Source organism: Oryctolagus cuniculus, chromosome 14 (genome assembly GCF_051225735.1).
Source record: "Oryctolagus cuniculus isolate XC-2025 breed Fujian yellow rabbit chromosome 14, ASM5122573v1, whole genome shotgun sequence".
NCBI lineage: Eukaryota > Metazoa > Chordata > Mammalia > Lagomorpha > Leporidae > Oryctolagus > Oryctolagus cuniculus.
In genome coordinates this window covers 34,771,043-34,795,441 of record NC_142880.1, presented here as the reverse complement: position 1 = coordinate 34,795,441, position 24,399 = coordinate 34,771,043, and the positions used below count along the sequence as shown (strand labels likewise).

General features: G+C 43.5%; 1 long non-coding RNA gene and 2 other non-coding genes across 3 annotated transcripts; all 3 read left to right on the top strand.

Moving 5' to 3' along the window:
- Positions 1-439: 439 nt before the first annotated feature.
- TRNAT-UGU (transfer RNA threonine (anticodon UGU)) lies at positions 440-512 on the top strand. The gene has a single exon. It is a non-coding gene; the product is annotated as a tRNA-Thr (tRNA).
- A 2,249-nt stretch (positions 513-2,761) lies between these two features.
- TRNAP-UGG (transfer RNA proline (anticodon UGG)) lies at positions 2,762-2,833 on the top strand. The gene has a single exon. It is a non-coding gene; the product is annotated as a tRNA-Pro (tRNA).
- A 3,757-nt stretch (positions 2,834-6,590) lies between these two features.
- Positions 6,591-7,696, top strand: LOC149122289 (uncharacterized). The gene is made up of 2 exons (XR_016220051.1): positions 6,591-6,712; positions 7,377-7,696. It is a non-coding gene; the product is annotated as an uncharacterized LOC149122289 (long non-coding RNA).
- Positions 7,697-24,399: the final 16,703 nt, after the last annotated feature.

Below are 24,399 nucleotides of genomic sequence, written 5' to 3'. Positions count from 1 at the left end.
TACCAGCTCAGATCTGGATTCCCCGCAGGACACACCTACCGACTTCTCTCCCTAGTCCTTTTTACTGCCTGATCCCTGGACTCTGACACAAAACGCGTTAAGACTTGCAACTCTGCCTCCAGCCGGCGACCACCAACTAATACCGCAGCTCCACATGGCTCCGCCCACCGGAAGCACTGCTCCCCCCTTCCCAGTCCTTTCGCCCCCCCCCCCGCACGCGCATGCGCACAACGCCGGTTTTCTCTGCAGACCCCTTCCGCCGGTCTTTGGGGATAACTGACATATATCAACATTGCAGGCCAGGCGGCAGCAACTGAGATAAAAGACGCTGACTGTATTTCCAATGATGTGGCACTTCAACTCGCCACTTGGTGTTCTGCGACTGCGCAGCCGTGAGAATGGCGTCAATTGCTCGTGCGCACAGGCTTTGCTTGTGGCTGGCTCCATAGCTCAGGGGTTAGAGCACTGGTCTTGTAAACCAGGGGTCGCGAGTTCAAATCTCGCTGGGGCCTGCTCCAGGCTTTTTTTTCCCTTATTCCCCCCCACTTTTCCTGAGAAATAGAAAAGCGAAACGAACCAAGTTAATTTACAACTATGTGGAGGCTGAGTCTTGGCCGAACTGCCTGAGCTTTACGACTCAAGTACCTGACTGTTATTTTATTTTCGGAAGTCGCGTGCACTGCATCCTTACCCTTCGCCCACAGTCTGCTCTGGCCGAGTCCTGTGGTTAACCTGTGGCTCATCTCCACCCCTGCTCGCTTTCATCCTGTCACCCTACTCCGATTTGGAGTTTGCCCTCATCTCTTGTCCTTTCTTCTTTCCAGGATGGGACCTACTGTCCCTCTCTTTGGAAAGAAGACGATACTCACTCACCCCTTCCCACACCCGGTTTGCCTTCCCTTCCCGTGCGCGCTGAGTTAGGTCTGCCTTCTGATCGCCGAGCGGTGTGTCCTAGTCCTCTCGGCCCTTACCATCTTCGTGTTGTAAGCATTTGCTTTTGCCCTCGGTGGAATTATTCTATGTAAAGACAGTGCAAGCAGGACTTAAAAGGCTCTTAGTTTGTAAAAACATGTTTACTTTCTTATAAACCAACAAACCAGACAATTATATGCTGGCCGTCTGACTCTGAGGTTCCAAAACAAAAACCGGATCCGGTGCACCAGAGAGAGAAAACCACTCCTGAACAACTGGGTAGAAGCCCGAGGGGATGGAGAACAAAGTGCGTATGAAGGGGAGGGAGCTGGGGTCTGCGACCCACGCCGGAAGGCACACGCTTCCCTGCTTCCTCCTTCTAAAGAACCCAGACTCTGGTCACGACTCGAACAGACTCGTTCGGAATAGGCCAGGACCCCCGCGCACTGGGGGACCCCAAGGTCTGACCCCCAGGAAGGCCATCTCATTGTGGAAGCCGGAATTCGGGGACATGGCGGACTACCCAAGGGACTGAAATACGGCCACCTCCCTACTAGCACCATAGATTCCCGGGGTGACCGCGTGGAGGGTGTTGGCAGCTGGTCCCTGATAGTAGCTGGACAAACTGGTGAATGAACGCCGCGTCTTGCTCTCGTTGGGGCTCACTCTGGGCGCGACAGCAGCGCCTAAGCCAGGCGGCCGATATATTCACCGGTCACCCGGCAGGATCAGCCGGCCGCCGGGGGAAGTGCGGAGGGCGGATTCCTAGGCTTACGCCGCGATCAGCTGGTGGCGGAGGCCTGAGTACAGAGCGTGGAGGGCAGCAAGATGGAAGGGATCAGTTCCCGTGGGATGTTCACCTAGGCAGGGGCCGAAGGCCAACGACGGAAGACACAAAGAGGCGCCAGTGGAGCGGTCAGCGCAGAGGAGTGAGCAAGATGCCCGGGAATGGAAATGGAAACCTGAGCACTTTTATAGGAGTTTGTCCCTAAGACCTGCGTTTCCCACAGTGTATAACAATGTAGGAATTGTCCCTGCAAGTAGCACCAAACCAAACCAAACCAAACCAAACAGAAAAATCAAAAACCAAAAAAACCCTGTGAATCAGCTCTAAGAGGACTAGTGCGAATTTCACAGCAGAGAGTCCCAATCTGTTTTTGTTGTTGCTATTTTCAGCTACCAGATAAATCAGTACAGTTTCGTGCCTCAAGTCTGAGGCCATGGAGAAGGAGGCCGCTCCGGCGGGATCCGGCACCGGTACAAACTAGGGGGGCTGCGCGCCAGCCTCGGCGTTACTTCCGGGACGGCGGGGGTTCCAGGCCAATGGTCAATTCTCCCCTACGCTTCGCTACGTTTTCTGAACATTTAGCAAAAACCCATGTAACGCTTTTTATATTTTTATAGAACAGTAGAGAACCCCACCTCTTTACCAGAATCCCGAGCCTGAAGGGACTACTCGGATTCCCACTTCGCTTTTCTTGAGCTAGACCGTCCAGTGTGCCCATTTGAGTTCATTCTCATTTGAGTTCATTCTCGCAGCCCTCGGGCTCTCACAGCCTATGCGCCTAGCCCCCGGCCGCCGGGTCGCGCCGCTGCCGCTGCCGCTGCCGCTGCCGCTGCCGCTGCCGCTGCCGCTGCCGCTGCCGCCTGCAGCCGGAGCACTCGTCCGGAGGCGTAGCTCTCGGAGCGTTCGCAATGCGCTGGCTGCATGCGGCTGAGCTAGTGGTGTAGGCGGCGGTGAATAAAACAGGTCGGGCTTGGGGAACTCCCACACCACCCAAGCGTTGTAAACTGGCAAATGAGCCACATGGAAAAGGATCAGGGCTCCCGCCAAACGCCTCGATGAGTTGGCTCGTTGGTCTAGGGGTATGATTCTCGCTTTGGGTGCGAGAGGTCCCGGGTTCAAATCCCGGACGAGCCCATTGCTTTTTCACTTCCTGTTACCTGTCTCTGTGGTTCCTAAGAAACCGCCAAGAATATTTGGGGAGGGCATGGAGTTGGAGGCGAACACAAATAAGAGACTGAAGGAGCCCTCCTAGGAACTTGTAGATGCTAATGACAGGCTAAATGTAGAGCCCAGTGCGATTGTCCTTGTCGGTCCTAGGTGTCCACTTTTCGCAGGTGGCAATTGAAATTCAATAAACTTAGGGCTTTGCTAACGATCAAGTAAGTTTTGGCGCAGCACAGGGTTGCTATCTTCTGTAGTGTAGTGGTTATCACGTTTGCCTCACACGTGCGAGGGCCCAGGTTGGAAGCCGGGCGGGAACACTTGCAAACCCTTTTTTGGGGGGGTGGGATAGGTGGAGTGAAAGATTCTCTAACATTCATTACATTGGAGGAAAGTTGGAGAATCTTGCAGAACATCCAACCACTTACCTCCATCTGGTTAGAGAACTCATGTAGAGAAATACCGACACCACTGCTTTCTCTCAGCTCTTAGGGAACCACACAAACCTGAACCCACCTCACTTGCTGCCGAGGACACCCGGGCACATGGATCTGGCTATGGTCCAGTTTACAACCACATGCTTCTTAAACAGATTCCAGATTCCAAACAAGCGTGGGGGCGACAGCAAGTTCAACTGTCTTCCTTTTGCAAAATCTCGAGAGAAAAAGTAAGCGATCTCAACCCATTTGGCAGTGGTAGGATTTCCCCAGCTGCCTCTCCCTGACTGGAGCCTTATTCCCGCAGCGGCTTAGACAGCGGGACCACGCTACCGGCTTGCTGGTACTGCCCTATGTGTGTGTATTTCTCCCATATAAATAATGAACTCAGGGTTCGTGGACAAACAGCTTAGTGGCGAATCATCTCAGAAACACATCTTGTAGAGCAGAATTCGCTAGGCCACTGCCACAGGCGTGGAAACAGCTCCAGGAACGCTATGACAAGGAGGGTTCGTGAGCGAGCCTGCAAGGTTTGCGTTAGTGGGAAGAACACTGAAGTTGTAAGGCCGTTGGGGAGTGGGTGTGAGAACAGGGAAAGCCTTCTACACTTTCACCTTAAACAATATATTTCGATAACTGTGAACTGTATTGTTTCTATAAACTAAAAGAGGAAGTGAGGGAGAACCTGCACATCCATTTCCATTTTTTTAAAAAAGTAACTCCCTCCCCCCCCCCCCCCCTCCGCCGTGAAGATGATATACTCAGATGTGTCTCTGGTGTTCCCATAGGCTGCTGTCCACCCAATTCTGCTGTTTGATGTTTCCACCCTTTAAACAAATTTCCCAGATCAAGGCATCAAGGTACCAAACACCTGAATGCACACTATAGGGAATTTTTTTTCCTGATTAGAAGAATCAATTTTTAAAAATTAGCAAAATCTAGGAAAACCTATAGAAAAAAAAAACCCCACACCTAAATCCATAACTCAGAGCTAACCATCAATATTAGTGGATGAATCTCAAGTTTGTTTTTCTATTGATTTTTCCCTGCACCAATATATCTATATCCTTAGTTGTGATCTGCTGTAGATACAGATTTGGATTATCTTTTTAAAGTTAGATTTGCTTCTCCCCAAATTTCATTTGAATTCCAGATCAAATTCCAAAATATGAAAGAGCCCAATTTCTGATTCTGGGACAGAGACTTGGAGAAATTCAAAGAAGGGAGGGTCACCAGTGCTACAGTAGAATAACATGCAATTACTGCTACATCCCCGTGCAGATATTTCCCATTATGCAGGTCACTTAATGTAGAGATTACAGTGTGACTCTTTTTTTTTGGTTGGAATAAATTTATTTCATCTGTCTGTAAACAAGGTGTTTTAATAGTTATGGCATTTTTTAAATGCATATTAAATCAGGTGAGTTAGACTGTATCCCAGATGTAACAAAGTGCAGGGAAAGAAATGGACAAATCAGCAACAAGATTTGTTTTTAAATCTGTACATTATCCACAAGGCCCAAACAATAGAAGCAAATACTAGAATGTCCCTGACGTAGTGCCATTCGAAAGAAACCCTTAATAGGTCAGTTAAAATCCATCTCACAACAGCAACAGTTCATTTTAACAATAGTATGGCACGGAATACATATGGAAAAAATTCATCACAAGACAGCCAAGTCCACAATAATGCAACTTCATATAAAAACTCAAGCTGCAAATAAAAATTGGTCCTATGAAGAACGAACTGGACACACTCCAGATGGTTATGTTGGGATATCTAATGTCCATAATGGCAGCCTTTTACAATTTTACTAAAGAGTAGAAGCTGGTGTGCAAAGAAAAAGGAACAAACATCTGAGCTACTACAGTGATGGAATGTCCCTGGGGATTAATCAATCTAGTACAGTCATGGGAGGAAGTGCCTTTTGCTCTTGGTTTGTAGTTGCACTCTTTACACGTCCTATAGACATTATGAAAAAAGGTTTGTCTCTACTCAAATGCAACAACAATACGAAAAGCAAATTCCTGCAGTTCTCAATAGCTCGTCAACAAAAAGGGTATTAATTGGGTAAATTAACCAGGCACTGCATGAAAGAAGATGGACTCAAACCAAATACCTCATGTGCGAAGCAGTGGGTAGGAGGAGAGGAGTGAAGGAAAGATACATGCAAGTTTTCCTCCCAACCATGTGCTATGAAAGGAAGACTACGTGAGCCAAATAAATGCTCAAAGAGCTGAAAAAACACTGATCAAATTAGATTGTACAACCGGCACCTTGCTTAATATTAACTTATTTTAGTAATAAATATCCCATTAATTGCTAAGACAATGTAATGCCCAACTTGGCATGCTCCCTCCCCCCAATTTCAAGGTATCATGCAAATCATTATTGTGCTGCAATTATGTTGCCAGGTGAGGGTTGGTTACATACAGTGGTTAACATACAAGTGATCCATTGGGCAAACAGGAATATGACTTTAGAAAATAGGTAAAGAAAAGTTAGCTACCATCTATAGTCTGGTAGCACTGTGACCATATTTGGGGTGGTGATGAAGACAGCTGCTAGGTAGATGGGGAGAGGCTGCTTACCCATCAGACCTCCTCAGGTATAAAGCAAGTTCATATGCTTTCTTGTTAAGTGTGCCTCTGTGGACACCTTCCTTTCCCATGACTATAACCAATGCTGGAGTACACAAGGAAACAAAACAAAAGTGAACAGAATTATTTAAGAGGGGGAGGGCAGAAAGAAAGACACCTTTCCCCACCAACAGAGGGATACAAATACAGTGTGACTCTTAACAACTGCGTATAGCGCTGTTTTTTTTTTTTTTTAAGCATTTGACATGGTTTAACTTTTAAAATTTAATTACATTTTATTTGAAGGAGAGGGGAGACAGGATTTGGAGACAGAGAGCTCTTCCATCTGCTGGTTCTTTCCCCCAAATTCCTGCAACAGCCTGGGTCCAGATAGTCTAAAGTCAGGAACTGATCTGGGTCTTTCATGTGGGTAGAAGAAAAAGTGCTTGAACCATTAACTGCTACCTCCCAAGGTGAGCATTAGCAGGGAGCTGGAATTAGAAGAGGAGCTGGGACAGAGATGGTCTCAGCTGATTATTTTGTATTTTAGTAACTTGACATCCACTCAATGGAGTCATCTCTGCTCACAGTGAGTCCCTCTGTGTGGATTAGGAAGTGTACCTGTAAAACCACAGGGAATCAGGAAATGTGCCAAATCTTGACTTCAACAAGGTTCCCCAACTGAGAGCATTAACTTTTTTTTTTTTTTTTTTTTTTTGACAGGCAGAGTGGACAGTGAGAAAGGTCTTCCCTTGCCGTTGGTTCACCCTCCAATGGCCGCCGCGGCCGGTGCACTGCGGCCGGCACACCGCGCTGATCCAATGGCAGGAGCCAGGTACTTCTCTTGGTCTCCCATGGGGTGCAGGGCCCAAGTACTTGGGCCATCCTCCACTGCACTAGCTGGCCTGGAAGAGGGGCAACCGGGACAGAATCCGGCGCCCCGACCGGGACTAGAACCCGGTGTGCCGGCGCCGCAAGGCGGAGGATTAGCCTAGTGAGCTGCGGCGCCGGCCGAGAGCATTAACTTCTTACATGAAAATGCTGATTTGGAATCCAGGATCTTTAAAAATGAAAAAAACAAAAAACACCGAATTTTAAAATTTTGAAGTAATTATCGATTCACAGAAAGTTGCAAAGAAATTTACAGGTGTGGACCACATATACAATACCAGAGCACTGGTTCAATCAAGTTTCAGTTATTTCACTTTCATCCAGCATTCCTGCTGATGTGCTTGGAAATGTAGCAGGGCTGTCTCAGGCCATCTGAGGGGAGTGAATTAATGAATGGAAGATCTCTCTCTCTCTCTCTCTCTCTCTCTCTCTCTCTCTTTCATGAGGCTGACACTGGAGTGGCTAGTTTTGCAAAGAAGTGTGCAGAGTGCTCAATCTTAGGCCAACTCAAGTGCATTGTATTTGTCTCCCCCTGACTCACATCTTCCTTTCCCTCAGGGCTCCTGGAGAGTTAAATAATTTTCTTTTCATTTTTTTTTTCTTTTCAGGGGCCCCTGGAATCCCTGTCAACTTTGGAATGACATCTCAGCCTATTCAAGTTTATACAACTGGGATCTTAGAACTTCTCTTTGGACTCTACCCACCACAGTTATAGAACTGAGAAGTAGATAGGTGAGAGTCTAGAATAATAGGCTTTCCAAGTTCTTTAAGACTTTGTAACTTGTTAAAACTAGACCCTGAAATGGAAATCTTTCCTGATTTCCTGTTTTACATTGCAACACCACCAGGGTAAATCCACAAGCTGTTTTATTGCACTGGAATGGGCAGGAAATAAAAGCAGCTCGTGCTGGGGCATGTTCTTATTCTATTTCCTCCAGCCTACTCTTGCAGTTCCTTAGAATTTTCTATATTTTTATACACTGAAAATTTATCCTATTACTGTATGCTTACAATAGGAAACTAGACACTCATAAGAATAAAGATACACATAAATGAACATAAAGATTAGGGAAATCACCCCCAGTCATGCAACCTTCATTGATAATATTCTGAACTTTCAGACTCAGACTTATTTTAACATTTATACTTTTTTAACAAAAATACATTGCATTGTTTTGTAACTCGCTTTGAAAAATATTAAACACATGTAATTTTTCTCCACAATGCTTTCTAAGAAATTACAAACGGCTCTAAAAAGAGACTGGTCCAAAGTGAAGGTTTTCCATATTTTCTGGTTATCTTTGGACTTCACCTCATAGTTTCAGACCATAGTCTCACGGTGGGCAGTGCTTTTTCAAGCTGGATGTAGGCCTTGTGCGGCAGCTACCATACCACCTAGGTGTTAGGTAGGACACTGCCCTGTGGCTGACTGACCCCAATTTTCACGCTGCTGGAGATGAGGCGGACCTCCAGTTCTGGGATCTCAGCGAGCAGTTTCTGTAGAGCCTGCCAGGAGCACAGAACACACTGGTTCTGTGTGGAGAGACTGTTCTCCTGGAGCAACAGATAGACTCCCAGTGGGGACAAACATCCAGAAGAGCCAGATGTAGAACGTGCCTGAGCTGTGTCTCCTGCTTTCTGTGACCAGATGTATTTTAAGACAGATATATTGTAGGAAGAAGAAAATGGTCTAAGACATCATTTTAAAGGACACTTAATTTCATGGCTTACAAGAACCCTGGTTTAGCTAACCATTATTATAAAACATTTAGATTCTTTCCTCTTTTTCCCAATTGTTAATAATATTGGGAGATTTATAGCTCAATCTCACCAAGGGAATATGAAAGTTGTCACGACCAAGATGGAGTCTCTATGTCAATGCTATCAAAAATAAAGTCAGAAGTTTATGAAGAAAGGGTCTTTACACATGCTCACTTAACAGTAATTATTACCACTCTGGCAGAACTTAAACCTTACAAAGAAGGCACTACAATGTTATACAAAAAGTACATCTACAAGGACATCTGCCCAGCACCTGTGTTCATCATTAGCCTTATGCCACCCACTAGATTATTTTTTTATTTTTATTTTTTTCAACTTTTATTTAACAAATATAAATTTCGAAAGTACAACTTTTAGATTATAGTGGCTTTACCCCCATAACCTCCCTCCCACCTGCAACCATCCCATCTCCCATTCCCTCTCCCATCCCATTCTTCATCAAGATTCATTTTCAATTATTTTTATATAGAGAAGATCAATTTAGTATATACTAAGTAAAAATTTCAACAGTTTGCACCCACACAGATACACAAAGTATAGAGTACTGTTTGAATAGTAGTTTTACCTTTAATTCACATAGTATAATGCATTAAGGACAGAGATCCTACATGGGGAGTAGGTGCACAGTGATTCCCATTGTTGATTTAACAATTGACACTCTTACTTATGACGTCAGTAATCACCTGAGGCTCTTGTCATGAGTTGCCAAGGCTATGGAAACCTCTTGAGTTCACAAACTCCAATCACATTTAGACAAGGCCATAGTCAAAATGAAAGTTCTCTCCTCCCTTTAGAGAAAGGCACCCCCCTCTTTGATGGCCCGTTCTTTCTGCTGGGATGTTATTCACAGAGATCTTTCACCTAGGTCATTACCCACTGGATTAATCCTGTGAACAAAGACAACCGTTTCAAAATATCTTTCAAAAATTCCTCACTTTTGCTTTTAAAAACTTATCCTTTCCCTCAACCTCTTCGAACATGCCCATAGTTTATTATGGCCATCATAGTCCTATTGGAATATTCTGCTAGTCCCATTGCAATGCTTTGTTGTTCCCAAGTAAATATTATTCTTTAGAGAATCTATGATTGTTTTGTTATTTAGGTTGACAGTCTCCACATAACTTCACAATTATTTTTTTAGGAGAAACATCTAGTAATGGAACTAATGGATTAAAATTACATAACTTTTATTTATTTTAAAAATTGTGTTTATTTTTGTTTTACAGTTGATCTATTAACTTATTTGAAAGGCAGAATGACAGAGAGAAAGAGAGCCAGGGGTTGGCCAGGCTAATATTAGGAGCCAAAAACTCCAGCTTGGTCTCCCACATGGGTAGAAGTGACCCAAGCACTTGGGCCATCTTTTGCTGCCTTCCCAGGTGCATTAGCAGGAAGTTGGATAGGAAGTAGAGAATTTGGGGCTTGAGTCAATACTCTAGTTTGGCATGCCTGCTTTGCAAGTGCTGATTTAATCCTCTGTGCCACAAGTCTGGCTCTTTATTTTCATTTTTTTGTTGACATATGATTTCACATAGTTATGGGGTGCAATGTGGTATTTTAATATATGGACACATTGTATATAGTACTCAACTTAGAATAATTAGCATATTCATGACTTCAAACATTTCTTTGTTGTAAGAACTTTAAAAATCCTTTCTTATAGCTGTTTTGAAATATAACTATTAACTGTAGTCACCCTATTGTGTAATAAAGCACCAGAACTTGTTCCTCCTATCTAACAGAAATTTTGACATTTTGACAAACCTCTCTTCACTCTTCCATGTCTCTTGCCTCCCAAGCCTCTTGTAATCATGATTCTATTCTACCTCTATGATAGTAACATTTTTAGATTCCTCATATGATATCAGTTTGTATTTCTTTTTCTTTGACTGATTTTACCAAAAACAATATCCTCTAAATTTATTCACAAATGACAGGATTTTCTCTTTTTAAAAGGCTGAATAGTATCTCAATAAAAATATTTATACATATCACATTCTATATATAAAAATTATATATATATCACATTTTTTTATTTTTTGACAGGCAGAGTGGACAGTGAGAGAGAGAGACAGAGAGAAAGGTCTTCCTTTGCCGTTGGTTCACCCTCCAATGGCCGCCGCGGCCGGCGCGCTGCGGCCGGCGCACCGCGCTGATCCGATGGCAGGAGCCAGGAGCCAGGTGCTTTTCCTGGTCTCCCATGGGGTGCAGGGCCCAAGCACCTGGGCCATCCTCCACTGCACTCCCTGGCCACAGCAGAGAGCTGGCCTGGAAGAGGGGCAACCGGGACAGAATCTGGCGCCCCAACCGGGACTAGAACCCGGTGTGCCGGCGCCGCTAGGCGGAGGATTAGCCTAGTGAGCCGCGGCGCCGGCCTATATCACATTTTCTTTATCATTCATCTACTGCTGGATACTTATGTTGTTCCTGTATCTTGACAATCATGAAAGATGCTACAACACACACAAATATCTCTTTGACATACTGATGGTATGATACTGATAGCTTCCTTTCTCATTTCTACTTCAATCTATTAAGGCCCACAAACAAGCTCTACAGCTCCACACCTCCATGACCTACCCCATATCCTAACCAGCTCCCTCTTGCAAGTCCTCTGTCTCAGAAAATGATGCCAGGATGCTCCTGGATGTCCAACCTTCTTCACTGGATAATCCCAGACAACTCCACGGACACTGTCACACACTCTTATCCGGACTCCCCACATCTTGTTGTGATACAACATCAGAAAGGCATCTTTTCTCTATGTCCTTTTGTTCATTAACCAAGCACAAAGGTATTTTACAGTGAGAATTTACAGTGAGAAGTGAAACAACAAACGTTGGTGATGGGTGCTAATGTAGGAACTGGGCATTCTGTGCCCTCTTTCCTGGAAAGTGAGAAGGGTGGGGAGCTGATGTAGGAGAGATGTTATCCCTTTAAACTTGCTTTTAGTAGATGCCTTGTGGATAATTTCCTATCTCAATGCGTGTTGTTTTGTAAAATGCCACCAGTTGCTTAAATGTGAGCATTTGTAGTTATGCTCATAATATACTCCTAGTCACGCCCAAATCATGCAAGCCTTGGACTGTTCAACAAACTTGAGTCCCTGCTCTACCTAGTTCTGTGGCTTACACCTAATTATCTAGTCCTTGAGTCAGAAGGAGAAGCTTTCTATTGGCGCCACCTACTGCCAACAGGCGGTGGTTGCAATATTGAAAGAGGAGGTCTTAAGACACTGTCAGAGGGGTTGCCTTACCCTGGAAGGTTGTGAATAACTAATTGTCAAGGAGTCTGTAAACCTGGATGAGAAAAAAATTAACAGAACTTTGTAAATTACTAATCATTAACTAAAATAATCTTCCTTAAATTATGACTAGAAATTAGAAACTTTAGTGGAATTAACAGGGTCTTCATTGCTGGTACAAACCACATTTTCATATTACAGTTAGAAGTATGTTGAAGTGTCATTTATGCTCCTTAGCGGCTAAAAAATCATGGTAATTATTGTGAGTACTGGTAAGTCTTGTTATTAAGCAGTGCTTTTTTTTTTTTCAGGCAGAGTGGACAGTGAGAGAGAGAGACAGAGAGAGAGAGACAGAGAGAAAGGTCTTCCTTTTGCCGTTGGTTCACCCTCCAATGGCCACCGCAGCCAGTGCGCTGCGGCCGGCGCACCGCGCCTATCCGGAGGCAGGAGCCAGGAGCCATGTGCTTCTCCTGGTCTCCCATGGGGTGCAGGGCCCAAGCACTTGGGCCATCCTCCACTGCACTCCCTGGGCCACAGCAGAGAGCTGGCCTGGAAGAGGGGCAACCGGGAAAGAATCCGTTGCCCCGACGGGGACTAGAACCTGGTGTGCCTGCACCACTAGGCGGAGGATTAGCCTAGTGAGCCGCGGCACCGGCCAAGCAGCACATTTGTAATCACATTACAAATGAACTTAAAAATTTTTATTCTATTTCAGTAAAGTGGAGTTCCTTTTTAACCTATGAATTTTGTGCATATAAAAATGCTCTTCTGAGAAGGCATCCACTCTGTTCACTAGAATGGCCAAGTAGTTGCATGGCCTCAGAAGGGCTGATATTCTTGCAAATATAGTTGGCACTCCATGGCTACAGGTTCTACATCTGTGAATTCAACTAATCATGAATCAAATATGTTTCAAAAATTGTACAGGACATGTACAGCTTTTTTTGCTTGTCGTGATTTTCTAAACAATATAATGCCCAAACTAGTTATATAGCATTATATTTGGCATTATAACTAATCTGGAGATGATTTAAAGTATAAGGAAGCAGGAGTTTGGCACAGCAATTAAGACACCACTTGGGATGTCCACATCCCATACCTGAGTGTCTGAAGTCAACTACTCTGATTCCAACTTCCTACTAATGCACACTGTGGGAAGCAGCAGGTGATGGCTCAAGTCCCTAACACCTATACGGGAGATCTGGATTGAGTGCCTGGCTCCCAGACAATTGAGTGAGTAAGTGGATGGAGAGGGGAGAGGTCTCTCTGTCTCTCTGTCTCTCTGCCTCTTCAATAAAAAAAAAAAAAACTCAGATAATAGAGGCCTGCACTGTAGCATAGCAGTTAAGCCACTTCCTGTGATGCTGGCTCCCTTATGAACTTCAGTTCGAGTCTGACTGCTGAACTTCCAATTTGTCTCTTAGCTAATATACCTGGAAAAGCAGCAGATGGCCCAAGTACTTGGACCCCTGTCACCTATGTGGGGGATCCAGATGGAGTCCCAGGCTCCTGGCTTCAGTCTGGCCCAGCCCCAGCTGAATCTGGACAGGGCTAGAGATGATTCAACATTCACAAGGAGTATTTCCTTCCAGGAATGAGGGCTGTTCAGGGTTTGCTTATTGAATGACTGGAGAATTATTATCATTCATGCCTTGGCTTTTCTTTCATTCACCTCAATAAACATTTATGTGCCCAATTCCTGTCCCAGGCCTTCGTCTAGATCCTGAGGGTACAAAGATTGAGAGAACTCATACACTTACGGAAAAGACAGACGTTCAGAATGAGAGACAAATACATGTATCTTCCAAGGAAGGATTGAGGGGAGGGTAAGAGTAGAAAGGAGGGAGTCAGGTCCTGAACATGGGAAGGCAGAAGGGTAGAGGGGGTGGCAGAAGCAGTTTTACCAGGCCCAAGCTGAAGGTCTCTTGGCTCTTGCATTTATGGAAATGAGTTTTTAAAGGTTTATTTATTTATTTGAAAGTGAGAGTTACAGAGGGGCAGAGGGAGAGAGAGAGAGAGAGGGAGAATGAGAGAGTGCAAGAAGTCTTCCATCTGCTGGCTCACTTCCCAAATGGCTGAAATGGCTGGGGCTGAACCGATCTGAAGCTAGGAGCCAGGAACTTCTTTCGGGTCTCCCTTGTGGGTGCAGGGGCTCAAGGACTTGGGACATATTCTGCTGCTTTAACAGGCAGAGAGCTGGATCAGAAGTGGAGTAGCCAGGACTCGAATCAGTATGGGAGGCCGGCACTGTGGGTGGTGGCTTTACCTACTATAGTGTCGGCACTGGAACTGAGTTTTTATGTGGTAGGAAGGACCTGCTTGGGCTTGAGGCCCTGGGAAGGATGGAGGGATGAAGGCCATAGATTCAAGAACACAATTTGTAGGGCCCAGAGAAAAACAACAACAACAAAAAGCAAGAATCTATATTTGAAAATACAGGAAAGTTAAAATTATTAAAGCCAAAGGTACTGAAATTCAAATTCAAAGCTTGTATGTATGTTTTTTGTTTTAATATTTATTTTATTTGAAAGACAGAGTAACAGAGAGAGAGGGAGAGACTGAGAGAAATCTTCCATCTGCTGGTTTACTCCCCAAATGGCTGCAATGGCCAGGACGGGGACAGACCAAGGCAAGGAGCCAGGATCTTCTTTCAGGTCTCCCACATGGGTGCAGGGAACCAAGCACTTGGGCATCCTCTGCTGCTTTCCCAGGCACGTTAGCAAGGAGGTGGATGGGAAGTGAAGTAGCCGGGACTTGAACTGGCACCCATATGGAATGCCTACCATGACACAATGCGGCCCCTTCTCCAAGTTTTTTTTTTTTTAATTATAATTTATTATGAGGAAACTCCAAAAAAGCTGTGGAAAATTGGAATAAAAAATAAATATGACAAACTTTATTTCTTAAAATAAGCTACATTATATTCAAGACAATTTAAAGTGGTTTATCTAGGGCCAAGGGCATCAATAGACATTTTTCAAAAGAAATCCAAATGGCCAACAGACACATGAAAAAATGTTCAGGATCACTAGCAATCAGGGAAATGCAGATCAAAACTACAATGAGGTTCCACCTCACCCCGGTTAGAATGGCTCACATACAGAAATCTACCAACAACAGATGCTGGCAAGGATGTGGGGAAAAAGGGACACTAACCCACTGTTGGTGGGAATGCAAACTGGTTAAGCCACTATGGAAGTCAGTCTGGAGATTCCTCAGAAACCTGAATATAACCCTACCATACAACCCAGCCCTCCCACTCCTTGGAATTTACCCAAAGGAAATTAAATTGGCAAACAAAAAAGTGGTCTGCACATTAATGTTTATTGCACTCAATTCACAATAGCTAAGACCTGGAACCAACCCAAATGCCCATCAACAGTAGACTGGATAAAGAAATTATGGGATATGTACTCTATAGAATACTATACAGCAGTCAAAAACAATGAAATCCAGTCATTTGCAACAAAATGGAGGACTCTGGAGCACATCATGCTGAGTGAAATAAGGCAGTCCCAAAGGGACAAATACCATATGTTCTCCCTGATTGGTGACAACTAACTGAGCACCAAAAAAGAAACCTGAAGTGAAATGGACACTGTGAGAAAGAGTGACTTGATCAGCTCTTGTCCTGACTGTTGATGTACAACTTACTACTTTATCCCTTTTAGTATTTTTTTTGTTCTAGTTAATACTATTGGTTGAACTCTGTAATTAACACACAATTATTCTTAGGTGTTTAAATTTAACTGAAAAGTGATCTCTGTTAAATATAAGATTGGGAATAAGAGAGGGAAGAGATGTACAATTTGGGACATGCTTAAGCTGACTTGCCCCAAATGGTAGAGTTAGAAACATGCCACTGGATTCTAATTCAATCCCATCAAGGTGGCATGTACCAATGCCATCTCACTAGTCAAAGTGATCAATTTCAGTTCACAATTGACCATATTGATAGGTCTAAGAGTCAAAGCGATCACATAAACAAGACTAGTGTCTGCTAATACTAAGTGATAGAATTAAAAAGGGAGAGAATGATCCAACATGGGAAGTGGGATACACAGCAGACTCATAGAATTGCAGATGTCCTAAACAGCACTCTGGCCTCAGAATCATCCCTAAAGGCATTTGGATCTGGCTGAAAAGCCCATGAGAGTATTTCAGGCATGGAAAGCCAAGACACTCTGGAAAAAACAGAAAAGGACCTAAATGAAAGATTTCTGTGAGATCCCAGTGGAAAGAACGGGCCATCAAAGAAGGAGGTGCCTTTTTCTGAACGGAGGAGTGAACTTCCACTTTGACTATGACCTTGTCTAAATAAGATCAGAGTCGGCGAACTCAAGAGGCTTCTATAGCCTTGGAAACTCATGACTAGAGCCTAGGGTGATTACTGACGCCATAAACAAGAATGTCAATTTGTTAAGTCAACAACAGGAGTCACTGTACACTTACTCCTCATGTAGGATCTCTGTCCTTAATGTGTTGCTCAATGTAAATTAATGCTTTAACTAGTACTAAAACAGTATTTTACACTTTATGTTCTGTGTGGGTGCAAATTGTTGAAATCTTTACTTAATATATACTAAATTTATCTTCTGTATATAAAGATAATTGAAAATGAATCTTGATGTGAATGGAATGGGAGAGGGAGTGGGAGAGGGGAGGGTTGCAGGCGGGAGGGAAGTTATGGGGGGGAAAAGCCATTGTAAACCATAAGCTGTAATTTGGAAATTTATATTTGCTAAATTAAAGTTAAAAAGAAATAAAGTGGTTTATCTATTTATTTAAATGCAGAATGAAAGAGTTAGATTTGAGCCAGAACTCCATCCTGGTTTTCCATGTGGGTGGCAGGAACCCAAGTACTTGAGACATCACCTGCTGGCTCAAGTAGAAAGCTGGAAGCTAACTGTGGAGTAACCAAGACTCTGATTAGGCACTTCAGTATGGGATATGGGCATCCAAAGTGGCAGTTTAATTTGCTACACTGCGTTTTCAGTCGTATTAGCAGGGAGCTGGATCTGAAATGGAGCAGCCAAGACTTGAACTGGCACCATACAGCACCAGCCCCGGGAAGGATTGTCCTTCTGGGAGATTGAGGGAAAACTTCAGTAAAGAAGTGATGGTGTGAGCACCTATAAGAAAACGTGTTGAAATGAAATGGACACTATAAGAAACAATGACTTGATCAGCCCTTGTCTTGACTGTCGAGGAACAACTTACTATTTTACTCCTTTTAGTATTTTTTTGTTCTACTTAATACCATTGGTTTAACTCTTTAATTAACACACAATTATTCTTAGGTGTTTAAGTTTAACTGAAAGGTTATCCCTGTTATATATAAGAGTGAGAATAAGAGAGGGAGATGTACAGTTCAGCACATACTCATTTGGACTTGCCCCTAACAGTAGAGTTAGAAATGTGCCAGGGGATTCCAATTCAATCCCATCAAGGTGGCATGTACCAATAACATCTTAACTAGTCAAAGTGATCAGTTTCAGTTCATAACTGATCATAATGATAGGATTAAGTGCCAAAGGGATCACATAAACAAGACTAGTGTCTGCTAATACTAACTGATAGAATCAAAAAGGGAGAGAACGATCCATCATGGGAAGCGGGATACACAGCAGACTCTTAGAATGGCAGATGTCCTAAACAGCACTCTGGCCTCAGAATCATCCCTTAAGGCATTGGATCTGGCTGAAAAGCCCATGAGAGTATTTCAGGCATGGAAAGCCAAGACATTCTGGCAAAAAAAAAAAAAAATGACCTAAATGAAAGATCTCTGTGAGTGAGATCCCAATAGAAAGAACGGGCCTTCAAAGAAGGAGGTACCTTTCTCTAAAGGGAGGAGAGAACTTCCACTTTGACTGCGAGCTTGTCAAATTCAAAAGGCTTCCATATCCATGGCAGCTCATGACAAGTGCCTCAGGTGATTACTGACATCATAAATAAGAGTTTCAATTGTTAAATCAACAATGGGAGTCACTGTGCACTTACTCCCCATGTAGGATCTCTGCCCTTAATGCATTGTACTATGTAAATTAATGGTAAAACTAATACTGAAACAGTACTCTATACTTTATATAGTATATCTGTGTGGGTGCAAACTGTTGAAATCTTTACTTAGTAAACACTAAGTAGATCTTCTGTATATAAAGATAATTATAAATGAATCTTGATGAAGAATGGGATGGGAGAGGGAGTGGGAGATGGTATGGTTGTGGGTGGGAGGGAGGTTATGGGGGGGGAAAAGCCACTATAATCCAAAAGTTGTACTTTGGACATTTATATTTATTAAACAAAAGTTAAAAAAAAGAAGTGATGGTGTAAGGTAGGGGCCTTGTTTTAAACTTTTGCATGTAGAAAACCAATGATCCCAATGCCACTTATTGAAGAGACTCTCCTTTCCCCAAGAAATGATTTTTAGCACCTTTGTCATAGATATGGTACTTGTAGATATGTGGATTTATTTCTGGGATTTCTATTCTATTCCATTGGCTTATGTGTCTACTTTTATGCCAGTACCAGGAGGTTTTGGTTTTAACAACCCTGTTGTAAATATCTTTAAAAAGATTATTTATTTATTTGAAAGGCAGTTACGGAGAGAGAGAGAGAGAGAGAGAGAGAGAGAGAGAGAGAGAGAAATATCTTCCATCCACTAGTTCGCTCCTCAAATGGTTGTAGAAGCCTTGCCTGGGCCAAGCTGAAGCCCTGGGATGCCATCATAATAGGATACTGTTTAATTTGCTGCGCTGTAACATGGGTTTCTCTGTAGTATGTCTTGAAATCTGGTATTATAATTCATACAGCTGGGGCCAGCACTGTGGCGCAGCAGGTTAACGCCCTGGCCTGTAGTGCCGCATCCCATATAGGCACCAGTTCGAGACCTGGATGTTCCACTTCCAATTCAGCTCTCTGCTATGGCCTGGGAAAGCAGTAGAAGATGGCCCAAGTGCTTGGGTCCTTGCACCCACTTGGGAGACCTGGAGGAGGCTCCTGGCTCCTGACTTCGGATCAGCACAGCTCCGGCCGTTGCGGCCAACTGGGGAGTGAACCATTGGATGGAAAACCTCTCTCTCTCTCTCTCTCTCTCTCTTGGCCTCTCCTCCCTCTGTGTAACTCTGACTTGCAAATAAATAACTTATTTTTTTTTAAAAAATAATGCATATAGCTTTGTTTTTATTGTTGAAGTCAGGAATCTCATGACATGTGATGTTGATATTTCCAATTTTCAAGAAAAATAGTATATATATGTATGTATATAATATATACCTGTGAAGTGAATATGACAAAATGTTAAAAATTGCTAAGTCTTTAAAAATAGACATGATATTAAAAAGAAAAAAAGAATGCTAAAGATTTTTTGTTAACATTTTGTATTTTAAGTCAACACAGCATTCAAAACAGTATTAGAAAACTGAAAACAAAGTAATGCAAACTCTAATAGCACAGAGACTCTGAAAGGCAGCATAGAGAGAGGAACAAAGTATGTCACAGCCCCTACCATAGTTCCTGATTGGGTTACTCTATCTTATTGAGAAAAAGTAAGCAGAAAGCTCTGTGACCTCCACCATTACTGCAGACTGGCAGCCTTAAACACAAGAGAATCCCACATTCCTCACAGACTTTAAATCCAGTCTAGAAAACTGACTTGGGTCCAAGAAATCAATTTGCTCCAAAAAAAGGAACCCACATTGTCTCCCTCTGCAATAAGGAACCAGACCCAAGCTGCAGTAGTACAACTGCTGCTAAGCTTCACCTTATCTTTAGGGGAGAGTGAGCAACCCCATTGCTATCATAAATTCTCAGAGCCAGGTGCAAGAGAGCAAGACCCTTGCATCCTACAGCTGTGGGTTTTCTGAGTACAAGCCCCAGAGCCATATTCATTCATTTTTATATGACCTAGGGAAGTCCCCCCTCTGTTTCCTGGGGTTTGGCAACAGAAACTGCCTATAAATAGGCACAAAGGATGAGAGCTGAGGAAGTCACCTCTTTTTTTTAACTTTTATTTAATGAATATAAATTTCCAAAGTACGGCTTATGGATTACAATGGCTTCCCCCCCATAACGTCCCTCCCACCCGCAACCCTCCCCTTTCCCATTCCCTCTCCCCTTCCATTCACATGAGGATTTATTTTCAATTCTCTTTATTTACAGAAGATCAGTTTAGCATACATTAAGTAAAGATTTCAACAGTTTGCTCCCACACAGAAACATAAAGTGAAAAATAATAGATGATTTTTAAAATGATGATGAAATCAGATCAGACCTATTGTCATGTTTAATCCCAGTGAGAGTCTAGTTGGGAATTGCTAATTTCTTCTTTTTTTTTTTAAACAGAAGATCAGTTTAGTATACATTAAGTAAAGATTTCAACAGTTTGCACCCCCATAGAAACACAAAGTGAAATATACTGTTTGAGTACTCGTTATAGCATTAAGCCTCAATGTACAGCACATTAAGGACAGAGATCCTACATGAGGAGTAAGTGCACAGTGACTCCTGTTGTTGACTTTACAAATTGACACTCCTGTTTATGGCATCAGTAATCTCCCTATGCACCAGTCATGAGTTTCCAAGGCTATGGAAGCCCCTTGAGTTCTCCGACTCTTATCTTGTTTAGACAAGGTCATAGTCAAAGTGGAGGTTCTCTCCTCCCTTCAGAGAAAGGTACCTCCTTCTTTGAAGACCTGTTCTTTCCACAGGGATCTCACTCACAGAGATCTTTCATTTAGGTGTTTTTTTTTTTTTTTTTTTTTTTTTTGCCAGAGTGTCTTGGCTTTCCATGCCTGAAATACTCTCATGGGCTTTTCAGCCAGATCCAAATGCCTTTAGGGCTGATTCTGAGGCCAGAGTGCTGTTTAGGACATCCTCCATTCTATGAGTCTGCTGAGTATCTCGCTTCCCATGTTGGATCACTCTCCCCTTTATTTATTCTATCGGTTAGTATTAGCAGGTACTATTCTTGTTTATGTGCTCCCTTTGACTCTTAGTCCTTTCATTATGATCAATTGTGAACTGAAATTGATGGAAGTCACTTCTGTACAGACTGCTGGGTGGTCAAGCCAAAAGCTCATCCTTGCATGTCTTGTGGGAACTCTGACAGTCCCTTATGTGTCCTGCAACCCTGGGACTATGATTGTTAGTGCTCCATTCACTGCAATAAGTTGCACTCATACTTGGAACCTGAATGACTCTATCTATATTTGTATGCTTTGGGCTGGTGTCTGTCATTGTAGAATACCCAAAAAAACTGGAAATCACTCTGAGACCTGGGTAAGAACCCCATGGCATCCTGAAAGTCTGGAACTGTGACTGTTGGTGCTGTAATTGTTGGTGCTATATAACCTGTGATTCTCGATGGGGCCAGAGGAAGGACCTATCTGAACACCTCTGTTACAGGCTTGTACCTGCTAGTGCACAATCCCCAGTATAATGTAAGATCACTGTGTAGGGCCTGGGTAAGGCACCCTCTGAATCCTGTAACTCAGGGACTGTGAAAATTGGCGTTATATTCTTCAGAGTCTCTTGAATTCACCCTGAGTGACCTAGTAAAAACCCTACTGCTTCCTACAGCTGAGTCTGTGACTTTTATATAAGTCTCAGGGATACCTGTGCTAACTTTCTATCTGTATCCCATAGATCTATGCTTGCACAAGCTATTGCATAATCCCCAGCACAACCTGCGATTGATCTATGAGAAAGATATCCTCTGAGAATTTGAGACTTTGAGATATTTGAGACTTTGGCTGTTAAAGCTATTGGATCTGGGGAAAATGCTATCTGCCTTCCACTGCTCCAGACCTAGGACCGCCAGTATGCAACACCAGCATAATCTGTGCATTAAATGTGAGGGCTAGCAAAAGCCCCCATTTCATCCAGTAGCTCTAGGACTGTGACTGTAAGCTTGACAACTCCTGACAATCCTGCATTTGCCTTGCGGGACCTGAGGAAGGCTCTATCTCCATTGTGCCATTTTTAACATAACCCATGCTTTTCCTGTGAGTTCTAGACAGGTTATCCTTTCTCTCCTATAGTTCTGGGGACTGGGGATCTTTATATATATTCCTCAAAGTCACTGGAACCCACCCTGCAGAACCTAGAGAAGACTCTACCTGATCTAGGCCCACAACTGCCAGTGTACAATCTCTAGTATAACCTGTATTCAGCCCATGGGACTGGAGCAAGGTCCCTTTCACATCTCCAAGTGCTGAAAAGCTTCAACATCCCTCACAGTCACCCAGTGGAAGGTCCCATCCACATCATATTGTTCCAGGGCCACAGTGATTAATGCCCACAAATCCCAGAATCATTCAGGTTTGCCAGATGGGACTAGAGCACATCCAGTGTGTCCTACAGCACCAGGATGTAGTTACTGGTATCACAAGCCCCAGTACTTTGACATTCAACTTCTGGGGTCAAAGACACACACCTTTAGAAGTTTATATCCACTTCAGTCATAATAATACCTCCATAAACTGCTGTAGACTAGATTAACTGTGGCACTCATAGACACTAATGGATTGATTACAGTTGAAGAAATCACTCAAGGGTTACACTTTTTGGGCTCACCTAGAACCAAAGCCAAAGCAACTATCCAATGACACAACACATTCCATCTAACAAAAAAGTATTTTTTTAAAAAAACTTTTTTTTTTTAAAAAAGATTTATTTATTTATTTGAAAGGTGAAGTTACAGAGAGGCAGAGGCAGAGGTGGAGAGAGAAAACTTCCATTTGCTGGTTCACTCCCTGGCTGCAATGATATGGACTGGGCCAACCCAAAGCAAGGAGCCAGGAGCTTCCTCCAGGTCTCCCACATGGAAGCAGGGGCCCAAAGAGTTGGGTCCTCTGCCGCTTTCCCAGGCACATTAGCAGTAAGCTGGATTAGAAATGAGCAGTAGAGACTTGGACCAGTACCCATATGGGATGCTAGCGTTGCAGGAGGTGCCTTAACCTGCTATGCCATAGAATTGGCCCCTAATTTTAAAAAAAAGCTTTTGAAAGCTATTGAATAAAGAAGAAGAAGCTATTAGCTTCCAAATGATTACAATAAATCTCCAGAAATAGATCTTGCTTTAAAAATATATGAAATTCCTGAAAAGGAATTCAAAATAATGAATCCCAGGAAATTCAGTAAGATATAAGAAAATACAGAAAGACAATTCAAAGAAATGAGGAAAACAGGATATGAAATGAATGAGAAATTTAACAAAATCATTAAAAGCCAATCACTAAAAATTTTTGATGTACCATTTTACCTGTTTCTGTATTGCCAGTCTCAATATTTTAATTTGCTTTAATTCTAATAATTCTGTTTTTAAGTCTTCATGTCAAAGATACATATGGTTTATATAGCATATTTATATTCTTATAACATTATGAATTTGTATAGCTACTTTTTAATTATTTATTTATTTTTTGACAGGCAGAGTGGACAGTTAGAGAGACAGACAGAAAGGTCTTCCTTTGCCGTTGGTTCACCCTCCAATGGCTGCCGCGGCCGGTGCACCGTGCTGATCCAATGGCAGGAGCCAGGTACTTCTCCTGGTCTGCCGTGGGGTGCAGGGCCCAAGGACTTGGGCCATCCTCCACTGCACTCCCTTGCCACAGCAGAGAGCTGGCCTGGAAGAGGGGCAACCGGGACAGAATCCGTTGCCCTGACCGGGACTAGAACCCGGTGTGCCGGCACTGCAAGGTGGAGGATTAGCCTAGAGAGCCGCGGTGCCAGCCATATAGCTACTCTTACCAGTGAGTTTTCTACCTTCTGATATTTTCTTCATACTTTTTAGTATCTTCTTTCAGTTTGAAGAACTATTTTTTAAAACATTTATTTATTTATTTGAGAGGCAGAGTTAGAGACAGAGAGGGAGAGAAAGGTCTTCCATCTGTTGGTTCACTCCCCAAATGGCCCCAACAGCCAGAGGTGAGCCATCCGAAGCTAGAGCCAAGAGTTTCTTCTAGGCCTCCAACACAGGTGCAGGGGCCCAAGAACTTGGGGCATCACCCACTGCTTTCCCAGGCCATAGGAAGACAGCTGAATTGGAAGAAGAGCAGCCAGGACTAGAACTGGCACCCATATGGGGTGCTGGTGCTACAGGCAGAGGCTTAGCCTACTACACCAGCCCCTGAAGAACTACTTTTTTTTTTTAAGATTTATTTATTGATTTGAAAGGCAGAGTTAGAAAGAGGCAGAGGCAGAGAGGAAAGAGAAAGTCCTCTTTCTGCTGGCTCACTCCTTAAACAGCCGCAATGGCCAGAGCTGAGTGGAACCAAAGCCGAGAGCCAGGAGCTTCTTACGGGTCTCTTACGTGGGTGTAGAGACCCAAGGTCTTGGGCCATCTTCTGCTTTCCCAGGCCATAACAGAGAGCTGGATGGGAAGTGGAGCAGCCGAGACTCGAATGGGTGCCCATCCATATGGGATGCCAGTGCTGCAGGCTACAGCCACCCACCGTGCCACAGTGCTGGCCCTGAAGAACTACCTTCAACATTTCTTTTAAGATAGCTCTAGTGGATCCCAGTGGAAAGAACAGGTCATCAAAGAAGGAGGTACCTTTCTCTGAAGGGAGGAGAGAACTTCCACTCTGACTACGACCTTGTCT